Source organism: Carcharhinus amblyrhynchos, chromosome 17 (genome assembly GCF_965287045.1).
Source record: "Carcharhinus amblyrhynchos chromosome 17, sCarAmb.v2.hapA, whole genome shotgun sequence".
Classification (NCBI taxonomy): domain Eukaryota; kingdom Metazoa; phylum Chordata; class Chondrichthyes; order Carcharhiniformes; family Carcharhinidae; genus Carcharhinus; species Carcharhinus amblyrhynchos.
In genome coordinates, this window is record NC_137340.1 from 52,050,062 (window position 1) to 52,062,744 (window position 12,683).

The 12,683-nt window shown below is 47.6% G+C and overlaps 1 protein-coding gene across 4 annotated transcripts in view; it reads right to left on the reverse strand.

Annotated features, from left to right (window-relative positions):
- Positions 1-10,787, reverse strand: part of zdhhc16b (zDHHC palmitoyltransferase 16b) — a 32,660-nt gene extending 21,873 nt beyond the window's left edge. For 3 of the 4 annotated variants that reach the window (XM_080205947.1, XM_080205946.1, XM_080205944.1), the window contains exons 1-2: positions 10,719-10,787; positions 4,028-4,144 (exon numbers count right to left, since the gene is read on the reverse strand). The gene's annotated coding sequence lies outside the window, so the exon portion shown is untranslated. Of the gene's footprint in view, positions 1-4,027; positions 4,145-5,427; positions 5,522-10,718 lie in introns of those variants that run through there. The other variant, XM_080205945.1, reaches the window with a different exon arrangement.
- Between the last annotated feature and the right edge of the window lie 1,896 nt (positions 10,788-12,683).

Sequence of the window (12,683 nt, forward strand, 5' to 3'; positions counted from 1 at the left end):
TACAACAGTGTAACCCAGTGACTCATTGTAACTGGCTCTAAAACACCAATGTTAATAAGTTGTACTAATTCTCCTTCGGCTTTGATCCGAATTGCATATGATACCACTCTTGCCTTGAGAGTTGCCACTTTTAGGGAACTGTGGACGTGCACGCCCAGATCCCTCTGTACGTTAATGTTCCTACAGGGTTTTGCCATAGTAACATTAATATAGAGGGATCTGGGTGTGCAGGTCCACAGTTCCCTAAAAGTGGCTACACAAATGGCCAAGGTGACTAAGAAGGCATTTGGCATGCTTGCCTTCATCGGCCAGGGCACTGAATACAAGAGCTGGCAAATCATGTTACAGCTATTTAAAACCTTGATTAGGCTGTATTTGGAGTATTGTGTGCAGTTCTGGTCACTCTACTACCAGAAGGATGTGGAAGTTTTGGAGAGAGTGCAAAGAAGGTCCACCAGAATATTGCCTGGTCTTCAGGGTGTTGACTATGAGGAGGGGTTGAAAAAACTAGGATTGTTCTCACTGGAAAGACGGATACTGATAGGAGACCTGATAGATATCTACAAAAATATGAGAAGCATAGATAGGGTGGATAGTCAGAGGCTTTTTCTCAAGGTGGAAGTGTCAATTACAAGGGGGCACAGGTTCAAGGTGAGAGGGGGAAGTTTAAGGGAGATGTGTGGGGAATGTTTATCACTTAGAGTGGTGGGTGCCTGAAATGCGCTGCCAGAAGTAGTGGTGAAAGTAGACACATTAGTGACATTTAAGAGGCATCTGGATGGCTACATGAATAGGGAGAGGACAGAGGGGTTCGGACTGAGTAAGGGCAGAAGTTTTTTTTTTAAGCTTAGTTAGGGCAATCTTGATTGGCAAAGGCTTGGAGGGCTGGAAGGCCTGTTCCTGTGCTGTATGCTCTTTTTATTCTTCTCAGGGGAAGCTGGTTTAGCCCAACAAGCTTTTGCAATGTGACCCCTTTTGCCATTGTCCTTGCTCCAGTATTCACTTGCTGAATGGCCCATTATGGGATATCTATGACATGCTTGTTGCTGTTTTGGCTTCTTATGGGCAGTTACCAACTTGTGGCTCTTCATTCCTGCACCAAATTGTGATGCCACTTTAGCAGCCAGTTCCATTGACACCATTTTCTACATCTGTCTTTAAAGGCAAAGTATGTTCATTAAGCAATCTTCTTTCAATAGCCTCATTTTGAGATCCACAAACCGAGAGATGCTTTAACCTTCCATTCGATTCCTTCAGTGGAACTTCAACTGTTCTGTGATAATCAATGGCTCTGGAGAATCATGCTTTCAAGGATCTTTGTTACGTCGTTATAAGTTTTGGTTCCTGGTTTTGTTGGATGAACCAAGCTCCAGAGCAAACTGAAGGTTTTACTTCCAATTGTGCTGAGAAAAGCTGGTATGAGCAACTCATTTGTAATTTTATTCACTTGGACAAAGTACTGAAAACGCTCTCACTAGGAACTCCATGATTCATTTTCTTCATTGAAAGGCGTCATGGATCCAAATTCCTGTTACAGGCTCCAGTGATTTGAGACAGCTCAGAATATTTTATTTTACTGTCTTCCCTGTACTCCCTTTTAACTCTGGTGACCGTTGACTTGACGTACTTTTTCTAAACAATGCCAGTTATACGGAAAAGCATCCCTTATTTTCAAATATGCCAGATACTGATGGGAATCTCACCCTTCTCTGGTCAAACATTAACCCTCTTTAAAATTCCACAGAGAGCTTTTTTCTACATGGTCTTTCTGTATTGGCATTTCAATCTTTCATTCTGTTGTTGGGGGAAATCAGAAAAGAGGGAGACTGGGGGGGGAGAGAACCAGAAAGGGGGGTGTGGGGACAGGGGAAGAGGACCAGAAAAAAGGGGGGGAGAAAGAGGGGGATCGAGAAGGGAGATTGGGGGGGGGGGGGGGGTGATGGGAGGGAGGTAGGAGGAGAAGGTTGGGAGGGGAAGGCTGGGAGGGGAAAAGGAGGTGGGAGGAAAGACCAGAGCTCATCCCACGTTTGATGTCGCTGCAAAGACACTCATTCTCACAGCACTACTTTGTTCCTTTGTCACATTATAAAATTACAAAATAACCTTTCCCAGAATCCAACTGCAGATTAATTCCACTAAAAATATAGTGGGCTATCAGAAGATGGAAATCAATGCTTACTTTCAGAAATCGATGTGCAGCTAGCTGCAGAGATGATCAGATCAGGTAATGCAATAAAGATACCAAGAAGAAGCAGTGAGGATGTGGTTAGAGCAGTCTGAAGATAAGGTGGAACAGGAGAGGTCAGCTCCCTGTTGATGTGACAGAGCACACTGACATCCGCAGAGCAGAATTGTGTGTGTTATGATGGAGGGGGAAGGTCGGAGGTGAGAGAGTAAATATGATTGACATTACTTATAGTCACAAATTAACCTGTAGCAGCGACGACAATTAAACCGGACTTCTGTCAAGCTAAAAATAACATTCTCGAGTTTCACTTTTGGTTTACAATGTCATCAGATTCAGGACTGCCTGATCAGTGCCCCCCCCCATCCCACTCAGATATATTTCTGGGGAGGCAGTGGTACAGTCACTGGATAGTAACCCTGGATAATGGTCTGGGGGCGCACGTTCAAATCCCACCATGACAAATGTTGCAAGTTTCAATAAATTAAACCTGGAATTAAATGCCCTTTAGAAAAAGATATCTGTCATCCTTACTGCTGACTCCAGTTCTACAGCAACGTAGCTGACTCTTAAACGTGCTCTGAAATGGCCCAGTAAGGAAAGTGAAAGACCACACAGCATCAATCCTGCAAAGTCCTCCTCACGAACTTCCGGGGGGCTTCTGCCAAAATTGGGAGAGCTATCTCAGACCAGTCAAGCAACAGCCTGACATAGTCACAGTCATGGAATTATACCTCATGTCTTAGACACCACCATCACCCTCTTCTGTCCCAGTGGTGCAATCAGGGAGGAATTCCTCTGGATTCCTCAACATCAACTTGAGACCCCTGGCACCAAGTCAAAGAAACCCCCAGCGGATTACCACACACGCTGCTTGAGCTGACGAATCTATACTCCCCCATATTAAACACCACTAGAAGGAGTCCTGATGGTGGCAAGGGTGCAAAATGTACTCTGGGTGGGGAACCACAATGTCCATCACCAAGAGCGACTCGGTAGTACCTACTAACTGAGTCCTGAAGGACATAGTTATTAGATGGGGACTGCGGAAGGTGGTGAGGAAACCAACAAGAAGGAAAAACATACTTGATCTCATCCTCAAAAAAAAACAAAGCAGCCCATTTGATTGCTACCCCATCCACAAATATTCAATCCCTCCATCAGTAACATACAGTGGCCATCTACCAGATGAATAGTCAAAGCACCTTGGACAGCAACATCTAACCCTGCAACCTCTACCATCTAAAAGGACAAGGGCAGCCGACGCCTGGGAATACCGCCACTTGCAAGTTCCTCTCCAAGCAAACACCATCCTGACTTGGAAAAATATCACCACCATTCCTTCACTGTGACTGGGTCAAACTACTGGAACTCCCTTCCTAACAGCACTGTTAGGGACTGCAGTGGTTCAAGAAGGCAGCTCATCACCACCTTCTCAAGGGCAATTAGGGATGGAAATAAATGCTGGCCTAGTTGGCATCATCCACATCCCATCAACAAATAAAATATATCACTCAAAATCCCGCAATTAGATTCCAGTCTGTAACTCACTCCCGGGTATGTTATTTTCTATATATAAACCATCCTGAACCCCTCGATTAGATTCCAATCTGCAACTCAGTCCTGGGTATCTGTTATTCTATATATAAACTATCCTGAACCCCTCGATTAGATTCCAGTCTGTAACTCATTCCCAGGTATCTGTTATTCGATATATAAACCACCCCAAACCCCTCGATTAGATTCCAGTATGTTTCTCACTCCCAGGTATCTGCTATTTTCTATATAAGCCATCCTGAACTCCTTGAAATTCAGTCGACAGTACAAGTTAAGTTTACTCACAGGTGAATGGTGAAGACAGTGACCCCAGATCTGAGAAACCGGGCATCATATGGACAAACTCTGCAGATTCTCCCAGTTATTGGTAAGGTTGTTCAGCCCCGAGTACAGCGCTTGTGTCTGCAAATAAAAAAAATGATGAATTAGTCAAACAAATAGGCCCCGGTTACACTGAGCAACAGCTTCTGTGGTCAGGTGCTGAGTTTGCTGAGAGGGACCACAGCAGCAACGTGGGCTTGGGAGGAGGTACAGAGGGGCTGGAGGTTGGGAGGAGGTACAGAGGGGCTGGAGGTTGGGAGGAGGTGGTATAAGTGGTTTCTGCTTGAACAGAGCAAATGTTTCTTATGGGGGCAATTCAACCAAAGAAGCACCACAACCAATGATGATCCAATTTGTATCCAATGAACTCACTTGCGCATGTGCATAAACACTCATCCCCTCCTCGTGTACACATACACTGCACATATTTCCATAAGAGATAATTAAACAGAAACCCACAGCTACTAACATTTCACAGAATCCCCACACTGCAGAAGGAAGCCACTCAGCCCATTGAGTCTGCGCCAACCGCAATCCCACCCAGACCATAACCACGGGCATTTATCCTAGCTAGTCCCCTGGCACTAAGAGACAAGTTAGCATTGTTAATCCATCTAATCTCCACATCTTTGGACTGTGGGAGGAAACTGGAGCACCAGGAGGAAACCCACGCAGTCACAGGGAGAAAGTGCAAACTCCACACAGACAGTGACCCAAGCTGGGAATCGAACCCAGGTCCCTGGCACTGAGAGGCAGCAGTGCTACCAACTCTGCCACCATGTCGCCCCTCTCTACTTCTCTCGACTCATCCCTCTCTTCTACTAAACCCCAAGCTTGGATTCACTTTGTCTTCTCTCCCAAGTTAGGGTCCCCGGTTCTGCAGCTTTTCCCTGAATGAAGGTACTCAGCCTGGCTCTGTTGAACACACACAGGTTACACTGTCACAGTCCCCCACAGCATCCTCAATCCTGTGGACTAGTTTCTGGCAGGAAAATCTTCTCCCTCAATCCACGGAGCTGTCATCACCAAGGTCTTTCCTCTCTGGAGTGGTGATGGAAGCAGAAGTTTTGATCCTTGGAAAAGAGGGGGACTGGAGACAGGAGAGATCCTGTATCCAATGTGTCCCGTAACTAAGGTCAGTTCTGTATTGTGGAGCAGGTTGGTCAAACTTAATTAACTCAGTGAGTTATTTATTAATGAGTTAAGCCCCAGTAATAAAGACTATTACTCTTTATAATTAATGGTGAAACCCAATCGGTGCATTCAAACTGGTTTCATCAGCAGTGTACAAATTCAGCAGGTGGGGTTAGTCCTCAGAGCAAGAAATACAAACATTCATTTGCTCTGCTGTAGTAAGGACTCACCTGACAAAGGGGCAGAGCCCCGTAAGCTAGCGGCGTTTGCTACCAAATAAACCTGTAGGACTTTAACTTGGTGTTGTGAGACTTCTTACTGTGTTTACCCCAGTCCAACGTCGGCATCTCCACACCATGGCATAGAAAGACAGAGGTGGCCATACTATGGACTGAACTGAAAACAAGGATATGAATTGTTAGATAGATTATCGCTGGACTGGTCAATGGAGGTCAGAAAACTGGGGGAGGGGGGCAGAGGTGGTGACGGGAGTTTGGCGTGAATCAGAACACGGGGCAGCAGAGTTGCACAAGCCCAAGGTTCTCTCTTTGACTCATGTCCAGTTGGTTGGTCCCCAACTAGAGTAAACGATGCTATGGCATTTAATGCCCTCACCTGTGGAGATTGAAAATCAAGTAAGGGCTTTGTTATCTGATGAGTGCCCAGTGATCCCTGCAAGGACACAAATGAATGTTGAATAAGCACGGTGGAATTCAGCCATGACAATTTGTGTTGTCCTGTAGCACATTAATAAATGAATGGCTATTTCTGGGTGAGGTGTGAGGGAGGAGGTTTCAAAGTTTGACTGATTTTCCCAACTGGAGTTTTTTTTAAATTCATTTATAGGTTTTGGGCATCGCTGGCTAGGCCAGCACTAATTTCCTATCCCCATTGTCCTTCAGGAGGTGGTGGTGGTGAGCTGTCGTCTTGTCCCTGAGATGTAGGTACACCCACAGTGCTATTAAAGAGGATTTTAACCCAGCGACAGTGAAGAAACAGTGATATGTTCCCAAGTCAGGATGGTGACAGTCTTAGAGGGGAACCTCCAAGTGGTGGTGTTCCCAAGTGTCTGCTGTCCTCGTCCTTCTATATGGTAGTAGTTATGGGTTTGAAAGGTGCAGCCTAAGGAACCTTGGTGAGTTGCTGCTGTGCATCTTGTAGATGGTACACATGGCTGCCACTGTTTATCAGTGGTGGAGGGAGTGAATGTTTGTGGAAGGGGTAGCAATCAACTGAGCTGCTTTGTCCTGGATGGTGTTGAGCTTCTAAGCAGCTGAAGGTGTTTGGGCCTCAGGCATTATCCTGAGGAAGTCCCGCAGTGATGTCCTGGAGCTGAGGTGATTGACGTCCAATAACCATCTTCTGTTTTTCCAGGTATGACTCCAACCAGCACAGTATTTTCTGTCTGATTCCCATTGATTCCAGTCTTGTTAGGGTTCCTTGATGTCACACTCAGTCAAATGCTGCCTTAATGTCAAGGACAGTCATGCTCAGCTCACCTCCAGCATTTGGCTGTTTTGTACATGTTTGAATCAAGGCTGTGATGAGGTCAGGAACTGAATGACTAGTGGAACCCAAACTGAGCATTCGTGAACAGGTTATTGCTGAGTAGGTGTCACTTGACTGCACTGTCATTGACCCCTTCAGCATTTTGCTGATGATCAAAAGTAGATTGATGGGGCGGTAATTGGCAGGGTTGGTTGTGTCCTGTTTCTTGTGTACAGGGCACACCAGGTCAATTTCCCAATTGTAACTGTACTGGAAAACATTGGCTTGGGGCGCGGCAAGTTCTGAAACACAAGTCTTCAGTACTACTGCTGGAATATTGCCAGGGCCCATAGCCTTCGCTGTATCCAGTGCCTTCTGTTGCTTCTTAATATCAGGTAGGATGAATCGAATTGGTTGAAGACTGACATCAGTGATGCTGGAGACCTCCAGATGAGGCCAAGATTATCATCCACTCAGCACTTCTGGCTGAAGATTGTTCTGAATGCTTCAGCCTTATCTTTTCCACGAATGTGCTGGGCCAGTCCATCATTGAGGATGGGGATACTTGTGAAGCTCCTCCTCTAATAAGTGAGGCAGCACAGTGGTTAGCATTGTTGCCTCACAGCACCAGAGACCTGGATTCAATTCCTGGCTTGGGTCACTGTCTGTGTGGAGATTGTACATTCTCCCCATGTCTGTGTGGGCTTCTTCCAGATGCTGCAGTTTCCTCCTACAGTTCAAAGATGCGCTGGTTAGGTGCTTTGGTGAATTTTCCCTCACTGTACCCAAACAGATGCCGGAGTGTGGCAACTAGGGGATTTTCACAGTACCTTCATTGCAGTGTGAATGCAAGCCTACTTGTGACTAATAAATAAATTTTAATTGTCCACCACCATTCATGACTAGATGCAGCAAGACTGCAGAGCTTAGGTCTGATCTGTTGGTTGTGGGATTGTTTAGCTCTGTCTGTATCATTTGCTGCTTATGCTGTTTGGCACACAAGTCGTTCTGTGTTGTATCTTCACCAGGTTGACATCTCATTTTTAGGTATGCCTGGTGCTGCTTGTGGCATGCCCTCCTGCACTCTCCATTGAACCAGGGTTGATCCCCGGCTTGGTGATAATGCTGGAGTGGGGATATGCTGGGCCACAAGGTTACAATTCTGCTGCTGTTGATGGCCCACAGTACCTCATGAATGCCCAGTCTTGAATTGCTAGATAGGTTTGAAGTCTGTCCCATTTAGCACGGTGATAGTGCCACACAACACAATGGAGGGTGTCCTCAATGTGAAGATGGGGCTTGGTCGCCACAATGACTGTGCGGGGGTGACTCTTACCGATACTGTCATGGACAGTTGTATCTGCAGCAAATGGGTTAGTAAAGATGAGATCAAGTATGTGTTTTTCTCTCTCTCCGATTCCCTCGCCACCTGTCTCAGTCTCAGTCCCAGTCTAACAGTGATGTCCTTTAGGACCCAGCCAGCTCAATCTGTGGTGGTACTACTGAGCCATTCTTGGTGACAGACATTGAAGTCCCCACCCAGAGTACATTCTGCACCCTTGCCACCCTCAGTGCTTCCTCCAAGCATTGTTCAACATGGAGAAGTATGGATTCATCAGCTGAGGGGGGGATAATACATGGTAATCAGCAGGAAGTTTCATGTTTGACCACTTGCCATGAGACTTCTTGGGGCTCAGAGTCAATGTTTCGGACTCCCAGGGCACCCTCCTAACTTTATACCACTGTGCTGCCACCTCTGCTGGGTCTGTCCTGCCAGTGAGACAGGACATATCCAGGAATGGTGTTGGTGTCTGGGACAGCATCTGTAAGATATGATTCAGAGAGAATGACTATGTCGGGCTGTTGCTTCACTAGTCTGAGAGACACCTCTCCCAATTTTAGCACTAGCCCTCAGGTGTTACTAAGGAGGACTTTGCAGGGTCGACAGGGCTGGATATGCCGGTTTCCAGTGCCTGAGTCGATGTCCATCCAGTTTCATTCCTTTGGGTTCCATTGGTAGCGGTTGAATAGAACTAAGTGACTTTCTAGGCCATTCCAGAGGGTCCTTAGGAGTCAACCACATTGATGTGAGTCTGGACTCACATGTAGTCAAACTATGGTGGGTTTCCTTCCTTAAAGGACATTAATGGTCAGATGAGTTTTTACGGCAGTCACCAATGGTTTCATGGTCATCATTAGACCTATTGTGTCTAATTCTGGTATCACATGTTAGGAAGCGTGTTAAAGCTTTAGTGAGGGTGCAGAGGAGAATGGTACCAGGGATGAAGAATTGCAGTTAAAGTGGTGTAAAGAGGCTGGAGAAGTTGGGATTGTTCTTTTTACAGCAGACTAGGTTAACAGGGGATTTAATGGAGGTATCCTAAATTATGAAAGGTTCTGATAAAGAAAATAAGGAGAAAAGCAAATTACTGCGTATGCTGCAATCTGAAACTAGCTTTGACAAAGGGTCACCTGGACTCAAAACGTCAGCTCTTTTCTCTTCTTACAGATGCTGCCAGACCTGCTGAGATTTTCAAAATTTTCTCTTTTGGAAGGAAATGAAGAGAAACTGTTTCCACTAACAGGAGGATCGCTAATAAGTGGGGCACAGTTAAGGAAACTAGCAAAATAACTAGAATTAGCATGAGGATTTTATTTTACTCAAAGTTTCAGGAATGTATTATCTGAAAGAGCAGTGGAAGTAGATTCAATAGCGACGTCCAAAGGGGAATTGGATAAATACTTGAAAAGCAAATATTTGCAAGACTATGGGGAAAAGGCAGGGACAGTGGGATTAATTGGATAGCTCTTTCAAAGGGCTAACGTCGATACAATGCACATGAAAAGCCTCCATTTGAACAGTGAGATTGAAGGATTTTCCTAGTTCTGAGGCAGAGATAAAACTGGCTTAAATTTTTAAGTTTTATCTCTGTACCATACCTAATTTCAGGAAGCCTTAATCAGTTTTAATCCAACCAATTATTTAACACAATCTAACTGCCCGAGGCAGGAATACAAACTTTAAATCCTTTAACTTAACAAAATAAGGAAATTAAACCTGAATACAGCAATGGAGCTCCATCTCCCCACCAGAAATGGTACAGAAACCACATTGGAATTTTGCATAAAGCAGACAGTACACTCTCCCCTCCCCACAACACATATCACCTCAAAAAAAAAACATTTTGTTACCTTCAGCAAAACAGATAATTAATCTCAGAAAACTGTCATAAAAGAAAGTAGTTCAATCTCCTGTTCTTGCCCAACAATAGCCTTCATGCTTTCGGTACTTTCAGGTTCAATTACAGCATCGCAGCTAGAGGTTTGGGGAGGGGGGGGAATGAGGGGCAGCGGAGGGGGTGAGCGGGGGTGAGGGTAGGGGAGGTGAGCGGGGGTGAGGGTAGGGGAGGTGAGGGTAGGGGAGGTGAGCGGGGGTGAGGGTAGGGGAGGTGAGCGGGGGTGAGGGTAGGGGAGGTGAGGGTAGGGGAGGTGAGCGGGGGTGAGGGTAGGGGAGGTGGGTGGGGGTGAGGGTAGGGGAGGTGAGCGGGGGTGAGGGTAGGGGAGGTGGGTGGGGGTGAGGGTAGGGGAGGTGGGTGAGGGTAGGGGAGGTGAGCGGGGCTGAGGGTAGGGGAGGTGAGCGGGGGTGGGGGTCGGGAGGTGAGCGGGGATGAGGGTAGGGGAGGTGAGGGTAGGGGAGGTGAGGGTAGGGGAGGTGAGGGTAGGGGAGGTGAGCGGGGGTGAGGGTAGGGGAGGTGAGGGTAGGGGAGGTGAGGGTAGGGGAGGTGAGCGGGGGTGAGGGTAGGGGAGGTGAGCGGGGCTGAGGGTAGGGGAGGTGAGCGGGGCTGAGGGTAGGGGAGGTGAGGGTAGGGGAGGTGAGCGGGGGTGGGGGTCGGGAGGTGAGCGGGGATGAGGGTAGGGGAGGTGAGCGGGGGTGAGGGTGGGGGTGATAGTGGGGATGGGGATGAGGGTGGGGGGGGGATCAGGGGCGCTCTGCTCCCCGTTCGGGGGCGGAGGGGGGAGGGGCTGCACTTACCGGCTCACCGGGCTCCGGCTGCAGTGTTAGCACTCGGAGCACAGACACAACACGCCTGCGCAGGCCGGGCACCAAGGCATTCTGGGAGTTGTAGTGACCCGATTGCGTCATGGGTATAGAGGCTGCGCCTGCGCCTTGGCACTTGGAACTACATCTCCCAGTATGCTCTCCGCGCAGCTCCCAGGCACGGCGAATCGCCGGCAGAGGCGCTGCCAGGGAAGAGCAATGGATTGTGTGCTTTCTGAAAGGAAGGATGGGAAGGTTGATTGTGAAACAGCAGAGAGTCCAGATTCATATCACTCAACTAATCAGTAAGGGTTATGGGGAGAGGGCAAGGAAGTGGATATGAGGAATGTCAGATCCGCCATGGTCCTATTGGATGTTGGAGCAGGCTTGAGGGGCCGAATGGCCTACTCCTGTTCCTGAGCCATCTCTCACACCTCCCCCTCCCTCCCAGAACCAGGATAGTATTACCCTTGTGTGCACTTTTCACCCACCAGTCTCTGCATTTAAAGGATCATCCTCCACCATTTCCACCACCTTCAGCATGATTCCATCATTAGATACACCTTGCCCTCACTCCTGCTGTCAGCATTCCACAGGGACATGTCACTCAGTGACTCCCTGGTTCGTTCCTCCATCACCCCCAACCCCTTCCCATGGCATTTTCCCATGCAATCGCAAAAGATGCAACACCTGCCCCTTCCTTCTTCCCTCCTCACTGACCGAGACCCCAAATAGTCTTCTCAGGTTATGATGTTGAGATGCCAGTGTTGGACAGGGGTGGGCACAGTAAGAAGTCTCACAACATTAGGTTACAGTCCAACAGGTTTATTTGGTAGCGCAAGTTTTCAGGGAGCTGCTCCTTCATCAGGCGAGTAGCGTTTCAAGTGAAGTAGTGTTTCACTTGCACCTCCTTCAGCTTGGTCTGTTGCATTCACTGCTCCCAGTGCAGACTCCTCTACTGGGAGACTAAACACTGACTAGGTGAGCGCTTTTTGGAACACCTTCACCCAATCTGCAAGCAAGACCCCAACCTTGCACCTTGCTCTCATGTCCACGTGTCCATCCTTGGCCAGCTACAATGCTCCAGTGAAGCCCAACGTAAGCTGGAGGAGTTTGCTGATTAGGCCCCCTACCGTGATCCGGAGGCTGAATTCATTGAGTTCAACTTTAGACTGTGAACTTTCTCCTCCACCTTTACCCTTTTTTAAAATCCAAAATGTTTTCTCTACCAATGCAACCACCCTCCCGCCCCTCCCCTCTGGGCCATCTGTCACTTGCCCTTTAATTTCGCTTTCACCAAGCACTGATCTTTGTTCTCTTATTAACATATTCTGGTATCTTTCCTCTATGCCACTATCAGCACCTTCTTTAGTCATAGAATCCCTACAGTGCAGAAGGAGGGCAGCACGGTAGCACAGTGGTCTGCACTGCTGCTTCACAGCTCCAGGATCCTGGGTTCAATGCTCAGGTCACTCTGTGTGGAGTTTGCACATTCTCCTCATGTCTGTGTGGGTTTCCTCCAGGTGCTCTGGTTTCCTCCCACTGTCCAAAAATGTGCGGGTTAGGTTGATTGGCCATGCTAAAAAAAATGCTCTTAGTGTCTGGAGATGTGTAAGTGGGTATTAGTGGGTATATATGTAGGGATGTGGGGGCAGGGCCTAGGTGGGATTATGGTCGGTGCAGACTCGATAGGCCGAATGGCCTCTTTATGAACAGTAGGGTTTCTATGATTTCTTTCTCCTAGGACAGTATAAAGATACAGTCCGTTTATGGCAGAGAAGTGAATTCAAGGCCATTTGGCCTATTGAGTCTGCACTGACCACAATCCCATCCAGACCCTATCCCCACAACCCCATGCATTTACCCTAGCTAGTCCCCCTGACACTAAGGGGAAATTTAAGCATGGCCAATCCATCTAATCCACACATCTTTGGACTGTGGGAGGAAATTGGAACAACC